The sequence below is a fragment of the Thalassophryne amazonica genome, chromosome 16 (assembly GCF_902500255.1).
Source record: "Thalassophryne amazonica chromosome 16, fThaAma1.1, whole genome shotgun sequence".
Lineage (NCBI taxonomy): Eukaryota > Metazoa > Chordata > Actinopteri > Batrachoidiformes > Batrachoididae > Thalassophryne > Thalassophryne amazonica.
The window spans coordinates 56,331,811-56,344,883 of NC_047118.1; positions in this window are offsets into that span (position 1 = coordinate 56,331,811).

The following is a 13,073-nucleotide window of genomic DNA, read 5'->3' on the forward strand; positions in this document are numbered from 1 at the left end:
ACAGAGGAGGAGGCTGATCTTGCAGACCTCCCTGAAATACTTTGGGTCAAAGATCCCACTGATGTGGGTCTTATCAAATCTATAGCTCCAGTGCAGTTGAAACCTAAATCCAACTGGAGACCAAGAGCTCGCCAATATCAGCTTAAAGCAGATGCACAAGAAGGTATTAAACCTGTGATTGACGGATTGTTGAAAGCAGGAATTCTCAGAGAATGTCCTGATTTGCCATGTAACACTCCTATATTTCCTATTAAAAAGGCAAATGGTGTCGACTGGCGCATGGTGCAAGATCTCAGGCTCGTTAATGCAGCTGTTGAAACAAGAGCTCCGTTGATACCAGACCCACACACGCTTTTGAACTCTTTGAGACCAGATAGTGCGTTTTTTACAGTGATCGATCTGAGCAATGCTTTTTTCTCAGTTCCAATACACCCAGATTCCCAATTTTGGTTTGCGTTCACACATGCAGGTAAACAATATACATACACCAGATTGCCAGAGGGTTTCACAGACAGCCCAACCATCTTCACACAGGCCATTCCTAGTTGTTTGTCCATGTTTACACCCCCACAAGGAAGTCAAATTCTCGTGTACGTTGATGACATTTTGATTGCGTCTGACACTGCTGAGAGCTGTAAAGTTGACTCTTTAGTCCTTTTAGCTCACTGGGCAGAAACAGGGAATAAAGTGAACAAGCAGAAGCTGCAATGGGTGCAACCACGTGTTGATTATTTGGGTCACACACTTACGGCCGAAGGGAGACAAATTCAGCAGCAGAGAAAGTTGGCTATCTTAAACACTCCCAAACCTGTGACTAAGAAACAGATGATGGCTTTTTTGGGTCTCTGTAATTATTGCAGAGCTTGGGTCCCATCTTATGCTGCTAAAACACAATTGCTACTAAATTTGATCTATGACACACCCATGGGACTATCAGATAAAATTACATGGACCGCAGAGGCAGAAAAACAGTTTTGTGATTTGAAAGTAGAATTGGTGTCTTCTACTGTGCTATCACTACCTGATTATTCAAAACCATTCACACAGACGGTTGACTGCAGGTCTGGTTTCATGCAATCAGTGCTTCTACAACCTCATGGAGGAAAATTGAAACCGATTGCATTCTATTCGAAAAGACTGGATCCTGTAGCACAGGCACTGCCCCCGTGTGTTCAAGCTGTTTGTGCTGCAGCCATGGCCATTGAATTATCAGCTGATGTTGTATTGTTTCATCCAATTACACTGTTAGTTCCACATGCTGTAGATGTGTTGTTGCTACAGGCTAAAATGAATTTTCTATCGCCAGCCAGACATTTATCCTATACTGCTACACTGTTGTCACAACCCCACGTGGTCATACAACGATGCACCACACTAAATCCAGCTACTCTCTTCCCCACCGAGGAGGATGGAGACCCACACAGCTGTGTTGCTGTTACTGAAAGGCTCCAGCTCCCTAGAGCCAATCTGACAGATTCCCCTCTGCCTGAGGGAGAAGTCTGGTTTGTTGACGGTTCTTGCTCCAAGACTGATAAGGGAGAGACGCGGACAGGATATGCTGTAGTGACATCACAGAATGGTGTTGCTGAAGCAAAACAAATAACACCCACACATTCTGCACAAGCTGCTGAACTTATTGCCCTGACTAGAGCTTGTATCTTGGCCAAAGATAAAAAGGTGACTATTTATACAGACAGCCAGTACGCATTCTCAACAGTTTTTTTCTTCGCTAAACAATGGGAAAGAAGAGGAATGGTGACATCGACTGGCAAAACCCGTAACACATGCTGCTCTTCTAAAAGACCTTTTATCTGCTATTTGTTTACCCACTTCATTGGCTTTGTGCAAATGTGCAGCACACACTAAAGGCACAGATATGGTGTCTAATGGTAATAGATTCGCTGATGAAATTCCTAAAACCACTGCATCAGGTACATTTGGAGTGTCTGATATTTACTCAGCCAAAACCAACACGTCCTTGATTGATGTTGAGGTACTGAGAAGCTGCCAACAGGAGGCTCCACTTACAGAGAAAAGACTCTGGACAGACAAAGGCGCTACACTCGATAATAAACAACTCTATTGTCTACATGACATGCCGATTTTACCTCGAAGGTTATTTAAAGCGGCAGCCATTTTATCGCACGGGCCATGCCACGTGTCCACAGGAGGGATGGTAACCCTCATTAATAAACATTTTGCAACATTTGGATTCAGTTCCTACTCAAAAAATTTCTGCAGAATGTGCCCAACATGCATTCGATACAACCCACAAGGAAATGTGAGACTAAAACGTGGCCAGTTTCCACATCCACAATATCCGTTTCAAAGTCGTCACATGGATTTCATTAAACTCAACCAGAGTGGACCATATAAATACTGCCTGGCCCTTATTGATGCATTTTCCAAATGGGTTGAAATTGTTCCATCCAAAACTGCAGATGCATTATCTGTAGCAAAGGCCATTTGCAAAACCGTCGTACCAAATTACTGCATTCCAGAGATTGTTTACAGTGATAATGGCCCTCATTTTGTGAATAAAGTGGTTTCACGAATGGCAGAAAATTTACAAATGGTTTTAAAAAATCATTGTGCCTACCACCACAAAGTGCAGGGTTGGTGGAAAGAACTAATGGTACAGTTAAAGGCAGGTTTAAGAAATACATGGAAGAGACAAGGAGACCATGGCCAGAATGTTTAGAACTGGTTAAACTCTATATGCGTATCACACCTGCAGGAACAGGCCTCATACCCTTTGAGGTTTTATATGGGAGACCTTATAGGTTGCCAATGTTCCCAAAAGACTTAGAAACTGCTGATGAGGAGATCACATTAGCAGACTATATGAGGAGATTGTTGCAAGAAAGAGATGTGACAAAAGCAAACTTACTGCCATCTGATTCTTTTCCCCTACAGGTCAGTCCACTGGTTCAGCCCGGTGATTGGGTGTTCGTGAAGGTCACCAAAAGGAAGTGCTGGTCCAGTCCACGTTGGGAAGGGCCATACCAAGTGTTGTTAACGACACCCACTGCTGTGAGAATCGCCGAGCGACCCAGTTGGATCCACCTAAGCCACTGTAAGCTACAGCGTGTGCCAGACCCTCCAACGAGAAGTGGGGAAGTCTGACTACAAAGCGGTTTCACCATATAGAGGTGATTCTTCTCAACGTCAGTGAAGTAACCACCAGATCCCTACTCATTTAGTCTGAGGCGTTTTGGTGACACTGTAAGCTGAGCAACAATGCTACCGGAGGATGCTCTGGTGGGGCGCCATGTTCCGGCTGGACATCGGCAGCGGGAACAGCACTGTCACCGGCGTTGCAAAGGTAGCTGTTGTGTTGTGGTCTTAGTGTGTGGGATACTGATTGGACTTCTTATGTGGTGGCTGACCCCAGAATGGGAGAAAAGAAGTGAGCTTCAAGACAGACACCGTCACTCTGAAGCACTTTTCAATGGTACATTAATGCATCATTACCAAGGTAATATGTGTGTTGTGTGGGCCGCCCGAAGAGGAGGTACTGCTGGCCAACGCCAGAGGACGCCCTGCCTGTTGTCGGGTTTCAGGCACCAGAGGGCGCAGTCACCACCCAGGAGCCAGGACTAACAACTGTCAGAAATCATCTCATCACCATCCCATTTCATAAAAGACTGGAGGAGACACCACATCTCTGCCGAGATATCAGTTTACCACTCAGGTAAAACTCTCAGCCGTGTCTGTGCTCTACGCACTTCTCATTGTCTTTCTTTGAACGTTTGAAGAGTGACGGACTTCACTCCTCTTTCCAAAACCAGAGAAGTAACAGTCGGTCTCTGCACGTTTCTGTGTTTTTGTGTCGGAGGTGGAGATTCTCCCACAAAAGGAATTGAACTGAGTTGCTGATTGTTCTGCTGGGTGTGCACACACCCACCATTAACCTGTTTTCTGTTCCTTCCAGCAGTACCGGATCTGACAGCTGAAGTAGAGGCCACCTGAGGACTCGGAACTTGGCGGCTTCAGTATACTGCAGGTCTTCGTTGGCGGCGGAACCTTGTGGGCCCCGGCTCTTCTCTGGTTAGGCGTCTCCTACCCTCGGACCTGCCCACACGTCACCTGTTGTATTTTGTAATTGACTGTTAAAAAGCAGTATTCGACCGGTTGTGCACATTTGCCACAATAAATTGTATTTATTTGACTATCTATTGACCGTTCATTTGCGCCCCCTGTTGTGGGTCCATGTCATTACACTTTCCCAACAATGTGGTGGCGCTTCATCAACTACACTGCCAGCTCCAACAACATCAATCAATCAATCAATCAATTTATTAATTTATATAGCGCCAACTCACGACAAAGTCGTCCCAAGGCACTTCACACAATTCACAACAACACAAATTAATCTAAAATCAAAATTTAAAGCAAGAAAAGCACAATACGTGGGCTGTCCGTAAAGTATCGGTCCTTTTTATTTTTTTTAAAAACTATATGGATTTCATTCATATGAACGTCAGGCAAGTTTGAACCCTCGTGCGCATGCGTGAGTTTTTCCACGCCTGTCGGTGACGTCATTTGCCTGTGAGCATGCCTTGGGAAGGAGTGGTCCCACCCCCTCGTCGGAATTTCATTGTCTGGAAATGGCGGAATGAAAAGGACTTTTTTTCCATCAGATTTTTTTCAGAAGCTGTTAGAAACTGGCACCTGGAAACCATTCGAAAAATTTATCTGGCTTTCGGTGAAAATTTTGCGGGCTTCACAGAGAATAAGGACTGTTAACTGTAGCTTTAAGGACCCCTTTAAGGATGCATGGCGCACCACGCTCCGAGCTGCGACAACGCGGCACAAAACACCGTATCATTTCTAAACGGATAGCTCTGTGGATACGAGACGTCATGTGCTCTTTCTCTGGTAATCACAAGAGCTGGACATCAGCCATTTTCTGGCAGATTTCACTTTTAACAAGAGATTTTGTCATGGAACGCCACGCGGAGGCTTCGCGCATCACGACCGATTCGCTTGATGAGCGAGACAAAGAACACCTCCGTTTCGGCGTGTCAGAGGACAAGTTAGGACATGCCTATCTCGGCTTTCAATGCTTACCAGTCCAGTAAGTATCAGAGAAATTGTGGAGAGCTAGACATGTCCAAACTTGTCCAGTGACACATGCACGGTGTGCATGTGTGTGTGTGTGTATGAGTGCGATCCTCACTTTGTTCCATGGGCCGCGTGCAGTTGTCGTGGTCATGCCTGACAGCTGTGTGCCGCATTTGACAGGTTCTGGCCCTTGCAATCGGAGTTAGAGTTGCCATGGATTCATTGTATTTATGTTCTGGGATTGGTTTTACTGTTGCAATGTTTTCTGTTAGATGTTAGATCGGGCCTGCTTCATGCGGTTCATTTTATTATTCGTATTAGTTCCACGTTTGCATTTAGATCATCTGTTTGCTTTTGTCACCCTCTGGGGATGTGTTTGCTGCTTTATTTTTTCTACTCACCCTTAGATGTCCGTGTTAATCACTTCATAATCATTCAGTCCTCACGTGTTGTGTTCGCTCTGCTCCTGATGTGTTTCACCTGTTGCTCATCAGCTAGTTTGGTATTTAAGTCACACCCATTCTGTTCCTCACTGCCAGTCAATTACTTACTTACATTACTTTTTGTCATGATTATATTACCACTGTCACTTTGGATCATTAAACACTGTTTTTGCACTTAACCTTTTGTGTCCTGCCGCCTGCATCCTGGGGTCCAATCCTCATTCCTCTGTGGTTCCAACCATAACAAGAACAATTTGAATGGGCTTATCAGACGACAAAAACCACACTGAAAGCTTACATCGTGAAGTTTCCTGGTTATTGGGATGTTGCCCTTCCATCTTTGCTCTTTGCTATGACAGACCCTGCATGTGAGTCTGTTGAGACTGTAGGGCTATGAGTACGAAGAATTCTGAGGCTTTGAAGTCGCTTGATGTCCAGTTTATGCATTTACAAGCTGAATGGCAGAGCAAGGTAAAAGCTCTAATCATTGAATTTCCTTCTTTTTCCAAGATGTTCCAAGGTTTACATTGCTTGCTGTCCATGATGTGAATATAGGCACTGCACCTCAAATCAAGCAGCACCTCTATAGGTTGGCACTCTCCAAATTGCAGTGTTTAAAGAAAGATGTTGGATATATGAGTGATAAAACATGAGCATGGTGAATATAGCTCACCAGTGGTTCTTGTCCTAAAACACAATAATATAATCAGACATTGTACTGACTACAAAAAAGACGAATCAGGTGACTAAGGCTGATGCCTTCCCCGTTCCCAGATTGGAAGACTGCATAGACAGGATTTGCAGAGCAGAGGTTCTCTCAAATTTGGATTCACTGGAGGGTTATTGGCAGATTCCCCTGACCACACCGGGCCAAGGAAATTTCTGCTTTTGTGAAGTCTGATGGTCTACATGTGTGTCTAATATTCTTCCATTTGACATAAAAAATGCTTCCGCTACTTTTCAGCAGATGATGAACACTACAACAACTAAGCTGAACTTATTTGATGTAGTGTAGTCACCAACACTGATGATATGGTTGTGCACAATGAATTTTGAGAAGAGTGCATTGAAAATACAGTCTGTGTCATCTCCTTGGGAGGTTACGAAGGACAGGTCTGTTTGTGAATTTGCCAAAGTGTGAAATTTTAAAAGGGCAAGTGACACATCTCAGACATGAGGTTGGGCAAAGAAAGGTGATGCCTTGTCATGCAAATGCCAGTACCAATGAATACACAAGAACATATGACAGTGTTAGGTATGTGCAGATTTTATTGAAGGTTTGTCCCTTTTGTGATGGTTAAACTAACTCTTGAAGAAAGTTAAGTTTGTATGGTTGGAAATGTCCATAGCGTGTGAACTTGTACTATATACCCTTGAGACTGATGTACCTTTCAAGCTTGCTGTGGATACGTGTGACATCGGCATGGGAGCAGTACTCCTGCAGGACGATGAACCTGCACAAGACAGAACAGTGGAATATTTCTAAAAAAAAACTAGATAATCATCACAAAGCTTATTCAACTATTGAGAAGGAAGCTTTGGGACTTGTCTCTGTGATAAAGCATTTCGAGGTGTGTGTGTGTCTCATTCTGGTAGAGAAGTTGTGGTATATAGTCATTGCAATTTTTGATTATTTTTGCCTAAGTTGCAAACATCAAACCAAAGAGTGTTCAGGTGTATACTGGTCCTCCAGATGTACAGTCTGGTTGTGCAGCATGTGGCTGTAAAAAAAAATAAATAAATAAATAAAAATCTTTTCAAATACATTATCTCGTATGCCAGATGGGGAGCCTTCATGAGAATCTTGCTAATCCATTCCCTGTTCAGTTTGCACACTTGTAGTGATTTCATTTAGACTAAGAACAAATATTCTATTTTACTAGCAGGCGCTATCATATTAAATTAAAATACATGAGTATACATGTAAATAGATGGAGTAAAAGAAGGAAAAACTAAAAAGGTGGGATTTCATGTTTTCTTTGTGAAAGAGGGATTTTATGTATGTGTTTAAGAGACTTAATCGGGCATTGAAGGGAAGCAGTAGGCAGGGATTAGCTCAGGACAGCACTGACAGAATACCTAGTGGGGGGTGTGACAGGCTGACCCATCAGAGAGATACAGATTCTTTATTGTCATTCTAACAAGTACAATGACAGATAAGGTGCAAGCCTTTCAGTGCAAATTTAAACCTAAGTAAACCATGCGCACACTTGAAAGGTCTGGAGAAGAAAAGAAAAATAAACATAAAATTTAGGTATGTCCAAAGCACAAATTAAAAAAGAAAAAACTACAAGAACATAGTAGCAAAAAAGAAATTGCATATGAAAAAGAGAAAGGTATGTACAAAACTGTGGACATTTCAGTGGCAGTGGATATTGCACATAAACAAATATTGCAGAGTCATTTCAAGTGGAGCATTGGGCTATTTGCTTCCAGTGGCATTCTAACAGCAGTTGGAAAGAAACTGTTTTTCAGTCTATTTGTATTTGTTTTAATGGCCCTGTATCGTCTGCCTGACGGCAGTAGCTCAAACAGACAATGGTGGGACAAGTCCTTTGGAATGGTGTTGGCTCTCCTGAGACAGTAAGAGCCATGAAGGTCCTCTAGTGTGTGTAGAGGGCACCCATTGATCTTCTCTGCCATTTTGTTAACCCTCTGGAGCTCTTTCCTGTTTGCCATCATGCAGCTGCCAAACCACATAGAGAGGCAATATGTGATGATGCTCTCCATGGTAGAGCGACAAAAAGACACAAGCAATCTTATTTTTCCTGAGGATTCTCAGAAAGTGGAGTATTTGCTGTGCCTTCTTTACCAAGTGTGTGGTGTTCCCGTCCCAGGTCAGTTTCTCCCCTATGTGGACTCCCAGGAAGCTGAAGTCCCTGACTATTTCCAAACAGGTCTCCCCAGTGATAATGGGCTGAATGTTTGTTTTGTTTCTCCTGAAGTCTATGATTAGCTTCTTGGTTATGTGTTCATCCACCCATCCATCCATCCATCCATTTTCTTCTGCTTTATCCGGAGTTGGGTCGCGGGGGCAGCAGCTCAAGCAATGCCGCCCAGACCTCCCTATCCACACACACCTCCCCCAGCTCCTCCAGGGGAACCCCGAGGCGTTCCCGGACCAGCCAAGAGACGTATTCCCTCTAACGTGTCCTGTGTCTTCCCCGGGGCCTCCTCCCAATGGGATGTGCCTGGAACACCTCTCCAGCGAAGTGTCCAGGGGGCATTTGGAAAAGATGCCCGAGCCACCTCAGCTGACTCCTTTCGACATGGAGGAGCAGCGGCTCGACTCCAAGCTCCTCCCGAGTGACCAAGCTCCTCGCCCTCTCTCTAAGGGAGCACCCAGCCACCCTGCGGAGGAAACTCATCTCAGCCGCTTGTACTCGCGATCTTGTTCTTTCGGTCATGAGCCAAATCTCATGAACATAGGTGAGGGTCAGAACGATCGGTAAATCGAGAGCTTTGCCCCCCTGCTCAGCTCTCTCTTCACCACAGCGGTCCGATACAGCGACAGTATCATTGCAGACGCTCCATCTATCCCTCGCTCGTGAACAAGACCACGAGATACTTAAACTCCTCCACTTGAGGCAAGGACACTCCACCGACCTTAAAAGGGCAAGGCACCTTTTTCCGGTCGAGAACTATGGCCTCGGATTTGGAGGTGCTGATTTTCATCCTGGACGCTTCACACTCGGCTGCAAACTGCCCCAGTGCACACTGAAGGTCCTGATTTGACAAAGCCAACAGAACCACATCGTCCGCAAATAGGAGAGATGAGATTCTGTGGTTCCCAAACTGGACCCCTTCTACACCCTGGCTGCACCTAGAAACTCCATAAAGGTAATGAACAGAACCGGTGACAAAGGGCAGCCCTGGCGGAGGCCAACGTTACTACTGGCACTGCGCCAAGCTCCTGCTGCGGTCGTACAGGGACCGGATAGCCCTTAGCAAAGGACCCCGGACCCCGTACTCCCGGAGCACCACCCACAGGGTGCCCCGAGGGACACGGTCGAACGCCTTCTCCAGATCCACAAAGCACATGTGGACTGGTTGGGTGAACTCCCATGAACCCTGGATCACCCGATGGAGGGTGTAGAGCTCTCCTCTCCAATACTCTGGAATAGACCTTACCGGGGAGGCTGGGGAGTGTGATCCCCCTATAGTTGGCACACACCCTCCGGTCCTTCTTCTTAAACAGAGGGACCACCACCCCGGTCTGCCAATGCATAGGCACTGTCCCTGACCCCCACGTAATGTTGCAGAGGCATGTCAACCAAGACAGTCCCACAACATCCAGAGACTTAAGGTACTCAGGACAGATTTCATCCACCCCAGGAGCCTTGCCACTGAGGAGCTTTCTGACCACCTTGGTGACTTCGGCCTGGGTGATGGATGAGTCCTCTCTGAGTCTCCAGTCTCTGCTTCCTCTTCGGAAGACTTGACGATGGCATTAAGGAGATCCTCGAAGTACGTGGTGTGTCCATAAATTAACGGTCCTTTTTATTTTTTTAAAAACTATATGGATTTCATTCATATGTTTTTACGTCAGACATGCTTGAACCCTCGTGCGCATGCGTGAGTTTTTCCACGCCTGTCAGTGACGTCATTCGCCTGTGAGCACGCCTTGGGAAGGAGTGGTCCCGCCCCCTCGTCGGATTTTCATTGTCTGGAAATGGCGGAATGAAAAGGACTTTTTTTCCATCAGAATTTTTTCAGAAGCTGTTAGAGACTGGCACCTGGAAACCATTCGAAAAATTTATCTGGCTTTCAGTGAAAATTTTACGACCTTCACAGAGAATAAGGACTTTAACTACAGCTTTAAGGACAGCTTTAAGGACAGTCGGTGCGCCGTGCTCCAAGCTGCGACGACGAGGCACAAACCACTGGATCATTTCTAAGCTGATGGCTCTGTGGATACGAGACCATCGTGTGCTCTTTCTCTGGTTATCACAAGAGCTGGACATCAGCCATTTTCCGGCAGATTTCACTTTTAACAAGAGATTTTGTCATGGAAAGCCGCACGGAGGCTTCGCGCGTCACAACCGATTTGCTGATGAAGCGAGACAAAGGAACACCTCCGTTTCGGAGTGTCAGAGGACATGTTGGGACATGTCCAACTCCCCACAAGTTCTCTTATACTCACTTGACTGCCGAGATAGGCATGTCCCAATTTGTCCTCTAACACTCCGAAACGGAGGTGTTCCTTTGTCTCGCTTCATCAGCGAATCGGTCGTGACGCGCGAAGCCTCCGCACGGCTTTCCATGACAAAATCTCTTGTTAAAAGTGAAATCTGCCGGAAAATGGCTGATGTCCAGCTCTTGTGATAACCAGGGAAAGAGCACACGACGGTGTCGTATCAACAGAGCCATCAGCTTAGGACGGTCTCGTATCCACAGAGCCATCAGCTTAGAAATGATCCAGTGGTTTGTGCCACATCGTCGCAGCTCGGAGCGCGGCGCACCGACCGTCCTTAAAGGGGTCCTTAAAACTGTAGTTAAATTCCTTATTCTCTGTGAAGCCCGTAAAATTTTCACTGAAAGCCAGATACATTTTTCGAATGCGCACGAGGGTTCAAGCATGTCTGACGTAAAAACATATAAATGAAATCCATATAGTTTTTGAAAAAAATAAAAAGGTATGATACTTTATGGACAGACCTCATATTCCTTCCACCGCCCGATAACATCCCCAGTCAGGGTCAACAGCTCCCCACCCGCACCATAGACAGTGCCGGTGGAGAGCTGATTCCGCCTCCTGAGGCGACGGACGGTTTGCCAGAATTTCTTCAAGGCTGACCAATAGTCCTCCTCCATGGCCTCCCCGAACTCCTCCCAGACCCGACTTTTTGCCTCTGCGATTGCACGGGCTGCAGCACGCTTGGCCTGCCGGTACCTGTCAGCTGCCTCCGGGGTCCCACTTACCAACAAAAACAAGTAGGACTCCTTCAACTTGACGGCATCCCTTACTTCCGGTGTCCACCACCAGGTTCGGGGATTGCCTCCGCGACAGGCACCAGAGACCTTGCGACCATAGCTACGAGCGGCCGCATCACAACATGGTCCACTTGGACTCCATGTCTCCAACCTCCCCTGGGATCTGGGAGAAGCTCTCCCGGAGGTGGGAGTTGAAGACCTCGCTGACACAGGGTTCCGCCAGTCATTCCCAGCAGACCCTCACGATGCATTTGGGCCTGCCAGGTCTGACCGGTTTCCTCCACTCCCAGCGGATCCAACTCATCACCAGGTGGTGATCAGTCAACAGCTCAGCCCCTGTCTTCACCTGAGTGTCTGAGACATGTGGCCGAAGATCAGATGACACAACTACAAAGTCGATCATTGACCTCCGGCTCAGGGTGTCCTGGTGCCATGTGCACTTATGGACACGCTTGTGCTCGAACATGGTGTTCATGATGGACAAACTGTGACTAGCACAGAAGTCCAACAACTGAACACCACTCAGGTTCAAATCGTGGAGACCCTCCAGGTCTCACTGTCGCCACCCACGTGGGTGTTGAAATCCCCCAGGAGAACAATGGAGTCCCCAGTCATAGCAGTATCTAGTACCCCTCCCAGGGACTCCAAGAAAGTCGGGTACTCTGCAGTGCCGCTTGGCCCGTAGGCCGAGACAACAGTGAGAGACCTGTCCCCGACCCGAAGGCATAGGGATGCGACCCTCTCATTCACTGGGGTGAACTCCAACACATGGCAACTGAGCTGTGGAGCAATAAGCAATGCTACCCCAGCTCTCCCCGTGGGCAATGCCAGAAAAGTGGAGCATCCAGACCCTCTCCAGGTGTTGGGTACCAGAGCCCAAGCTGTACATGGAGGTGAGCCCGACTATCTCTAGTCGGTATCTCTCAACCTGCCACACAAGCGCAGGCTCCTTCCCCCCAGCGAGGTGACATTCCATGTCCCAACAGCCAGGGGCTGTGAGCACGGAAGAGGCCACCGGGCCACCCGCCCTCGACTGCCACCCAATCCTCTCTGCACCCAACCCCCATGGCCCCCTCTGCAGTTGATAAACCCACAGGAGGGCGGGCCCATGTCGCTCTTTCGGGCTGAGCCCGGCCAGGCCCTGTGGGTTATGTGTTCAAGAGCAGCTTATTTTGTATGAAGAAAAGTGGCAATAAAACAGATTATTTATAGAAATAATACTAATGTGTTCCATTACTCATGCAACCCATTACCTTGGATTTGAATTTTGTAATTAATTTATATCAAGTTGTAGAGTTTTGTTTTCAGTTTGAGTTTAAGCAACATCATTTTAGATTTTTTTTTTTTTTTTTTTTTGTATTTGAAATCACTCAGTCACTCATCTTAATAATTTAATAATAATAATTTAATTTATGGTGCAAACTCAAGTCACTTTACCTACTATATTTTACACTGTCCATATTGTAAATATCAGAGTAACTTAGCGTACATTTCACGCTGAAGTCACTTTATCTGATCACTTTTACATCCCGACAGTGTATATCATCCCGACATTGCAGCATTGAACTGAACAATGGTAGCCTTAGCTTTACCCGGCACTCAGTGCTTTTTTAGTTCTTGTTTTTTAAG